We start from the raw sequence: 4,959 nt of genomic DNA on the forward strand, positions 1-4,959 counted from the left end.
ATCCTCTTCTTTAAATTTAAGCTACTCTTGCCTATCCTCTTCTCTACTCTGCTTCATAAATACCAAAAGTGTCGTGAGGCTAACGCTTTCTTCATTTTTGTCAGTTAATTTTTGAACATCCTGTGTACTTTTACTTTTCCATCCTTGATAATTTCCTTTTCTGACAGTACACAGAATGTCTTGCAAGAAAACATTTCTTCTATATGAAACTCAAATTTCGTAAATTATTCTTCGCTCATTCCCGTGCGAGATTTATGGTACCACATTTTGCAAAAACTACATTATATTGCCCCCTCATAACAAAATTCTTGGCCGCAGAATTTAAGTATTATATTCCATCCTATTTTGGCTGCTTCGTTCTCAGACGAAGATATCGCCGTTCGAACCATGCTCGTACCACTGACCTACTTATCGTTAGCTTGCTAATCCCTAAATCCTTTACAGCTGCAACGAAAAAGACTGCTCACCTGCTCGAACAGTATAGCTTTCTTTTTCACTCAATTACGTCGGACACAAATATTTTACACACAAATAATACTATCTCAACTTATTATTAACAAGATTTCTTAAGTTTAATGTATTATCTCAACAAATAACCAGAAGGATCTCCTGGGTACAAGGCACCAAGTAAGGGTATACAAAATGGATTCGAAGTTGAAGTTTTGTTGTGGACTGACGTCGAAAACAAAAAATTCAATAAAACCGACAGTGGATTTTTATATTTAATATTTTTATATATATACATATTTTATAGAACTGTGTTTTATAGGTAGGTTTTAACATAAAATAATTGTACAATAAAGACAGTATTAGTCAATTATCAAGGCCCAGGCGCTTGGCATCAACGGTTTATAAACGTTATTCGGAATACGTTGAGAGGCCAACTTCCAGTATAGATTTGTTGAGATACTATAATATTTGTTTCAATAACTCTTTGTACTTTACACAAATTCATTTTTTTTGTTGTAACCATGGGTGTCTACTACATTGGCAAGAAACTACCTACCCTGTCTATATTTAGTTATTATTTTATTGTTACTATATATTTTAAATTTCATCACTCCAGGCGTTAACTTTCTCGACTTGCTTAGTAAATTTACTGAACACTAAACACACAAATGAATGAAAACACTGAAGCACTAAACACATGGAGGGCGTTGAAGGGCGTATATATATCTTGATTGTGACTAAAATCTAGTTGTATGTCTTCTATCTTCCTTTAGTTCCGCCGATCCTGTCTCTCTTCACTAGAGATATAACGTTTTGCCTCGGAGTTTATTCATCGTAACTGTTATGGAGATTAATAATAGATAAATTGGTGGGAAAATATTAACAAAACATTCTGTTATTCTAACCACTACATCAGCTTCTATTGTGTTTTGATAAACAGGTTTGAATTCTGTTACTGGGTGATTATGATGTGCCAGCAGTGAAGTTATGTAACAGCGGCGTATCTAGAATGAGTTTTAGAGCGGCGTAATCTTATTTTTAATCAACTTTCCTTTCAAAACAAGTTAAATATAGGAAAAGATGGCAGGTTTTAGGAGTGGTAAAAATTACTCATAACTCCCTAATGCTCATATCCCTTTACTAAATTTATGTGAATGCAGCCCACAAGTGGAGAGGGCTCCTTATTTGACGATAACAGATGGGATGACTTTCCTGTAAGCACCTAAATGCCAACCCCTCTTCCACGTATTACACCCTGGACCCAGGGAATAGGGTGTCCACTAATCTATCTTAGGGTATATCATAAATCCGCAGAAAAATGAAACCCTGAAGGGGTAGAAGTGAGAGACCATCAACTATTATATTTTCTTAATTTTGAGATAATAGCAAATTAGAACATGTTAGATCCTTTCACTTTTTATTTCATAAATGAAGGTATAAGGAAGGAGTTTCTACCCTTTAAATAAGTTCTATCATCATGCCCCAGTTTTCAAAGTTCTTAGAAACAATATGTACAATCTTTTTGCTCGAATATAAAGAATTGCTCCCCTTAGAAACCAATGTAAATATTTTGAATGCCAACAATTAAAAGTTATGTGGAGAGATATTGATGGTTGAAATCGACATCCTTTTATCTTGGTTCGCGTCCAGTGTAGCTACCGTAATGTAGCTACCGTAATGCAAGTGGCAGCTTGTTTTTAAAATAAACTAAAAATACACAATAATTTTTAATCAGATGTCTATATCTTAAAGATTACAAGTGTTATTAATACAGATCATGCAATTAGTGGAAGTGAAGTATCATGTTAACAAAACTGTTAATAATAATAATAATAATAATATAATGTCGATACTGCCCAAAACAAGGGATCGTTCACGAGCCCAAATGTTATCAATTCCCCTTTGCCTGGACGACGAACTGAGCTTTGGCTTCAAGACTCACAGTCAGTCTCTCAGTTCCTCACTGCCCATGCGTATTTGTCGTTGCCCTGGCAACAATTTCATCCGAATCTCCGCGATTGACCAAAAGAGACAGAAGGGAGAAATAAAATAAATCAAATCAATCAGAAGAAAAGAGCTGCAAATGGCTCTGCCTTTCTCAAATTGAGGATTCCTATGGCAAGTCTCGCATATAATATGAAGGTTAGGATGGATAACGAAACAGTTTGTTGGAACAAGCACAACTTCATGTCCAGGTTTCTATCCAGGTTGCGAACCTAGGACACCGAGTTTTTTGCACGTCACGTAACCATTCAGCCACAGCGCCGGACTCAAATCCTTTATAATTGGGCGAGTGATTCCAGAGACGTAAACGATGTATAAGTGGGAAGATAAAAATAGAGTGTTGCATTGGCGCCTTCAAGTGTGCGCAGAGCATTCAACCACATCAGTTTCAATACTCAACTTGATTTTGTGGTTTCAGGGTGAATAGTAAGTAAGCCCATACTTCCGGTCATTCTGTTTCTGTCGTCCAACTTATAGATATGCGTGTTTAACATATTGTTAATGCGAAGGGACATGTGAAAAATGCTAACGTTGGGATAACCTTAAAAATAAAATAAATGTTAATTGCATTATGGTAGCTTAAGGGTGTTGTTTTTTAACTGAATGTCGCAATTACAAGTATGGAAATTTAATTTTTTTTAGTTAAGCTCAACTAAAAATTCTTGGTAAAATGTTTTATACCTTCATTCCAATGGCTAATAATGTATTTAAACGCGTCCTTTCTCAACGTATGGAGTGCGACTCACTGCTGGGTTCCGAGAGGGCGTTTGGTGTGTCTCAAAGTCGAGCTCGAAAATTTATTTATTGTGTCTCAAACACTTATAACATTTTAATTACTTAAATACATTGTTTAACAATTTAAATTCAACCTATGTTGGACGTAGTCTACGCTCTTCATGTCTATTATTTGCGCTCTAACATCGCATTTTACCGGCATCTCTCAATTTCAGCATGCTTGTTTAGTTAGACTAAAGTGTAAATCACCAACCCTGAGACCTTCTGTAAACAAACCGTCTCACCGATTCGTAGTATCACTCACTCGACGTCAGACCTTCCCGCACGCATAGAACTCGCCATGTTGAAAGTTGCACTACTTCCTTGCTGTTGACATGATTATTTTTTAGAAAATAACCAATGTTATAAAATATCATTATGTAGAAAAATCTCTAAGATTATTGAAAGTTACAATGCATTTTCCTGCAAAATGTTCACACTTATCTTTCCTTGTTATGTCAGCAAGTTATTTTACGAAGTGCACTATACTTGGCGGAACAAAAATCGTTATTAGGATACTTGTGAAAGTTTCCAACAGCAATAAATTTACGAACTTTCTTTGTCTTGTTTTGATCATCATCATCTATATATGTATTGAACTTACAGCATTGCATATGGCTGTTTATGCCCATTATATATTTTATATACATAACATACAATTTACATAAAATCTACAAACAAATCTCAAATACACTCCTATCTATATCAAATCTTAGAAATGTACATTACCATGTTATATCATTTTGTCTAAAAAAATGCAAGTAAAATACTATATACAATTCGCATGCAAAAAATATGACAAATTTATGGGAAATGATTACTGGGGCAAAGAGTTAACCATAAATGTGATGCAATAAGTACAAAAGATAGAGAATTGAGTTTAAAGTGAGACAGTATTTGCGGCAGCGTATCCCATACTACAAATTGGCCGCTGTTTTACCTTACGTAATGAATCCTGTAACAACGCGGGATTTTCGTGTGGATTATTTTACTTCTATGAATTTGCAATGCCTTCTGCATGCACATGGTCTTGTTTACAGAAGGTCTCAGGGTTGGTGATTTGAACTTTAGAATAAATTAGTCTCTTAACTTACATATTTACTTTTCTAGATGGAAGTATACGTAATTTGACAAGCGTAAAAGAGAGATTCTTAAAGTACACGATGTTAGCAAAAATACGATTATAAACTGGATGCACACCCCTTCAAGTAATTCTGCCGGCGCGCATGCTTGTGGGACCCATGAAATGTAATATTCGTCAAGGTGGGTCCCGGACTGAAAAAGGTTGAGAACCACTTTCTTAAAGGTAGCATACCTATATACTAGTATTTTCAGTTTGAGACATCACAGAGGGCAAAGGGGCGGTTTTTGAAGGACTGCTGAATTCGCCGCATTATTCCTAGAAGGGAAAGTGTGGGGATATCGTATTGTATCCATATACATCAGAAGAACGGACTTGAAGTTTCCTATGGGACAAATTAAAAATTACGTGCAACCCTCCCCTCCTTCCGCTAACAAATCTTTGGCACGCTGCTACCACAGGTCTGTACTCTAACTTTGAGCTTTTAGTCAGAGGTGACACGTTTCTTCACATACTCACTAACCTAATAATTCATGAAAATCCACGTTCTTAGAATGTCATTACCAATCAGTAATATTATGAATAGAAATGCGGAAATATAGCTCGCGTACTTTGAAACAGTCTTCATTAAAAATATCCCATGAAGATTT

The sequence above is a fragment of the Lepisma saccharinum genome, chromosome 9 (assembly GCF_977018435.1).
Source record: "Lepisma saccharinum chromosome 9, izLepSacc3.1, whole genome shotgun sequence".
In the NCBI taxonomy this organism is placed as follows: Eukaryota; Metazoa; Arthropoda; class Insecta; order Zygentoma; family Lepismatidae; genus Lepisma; species Lepisma saccharinum.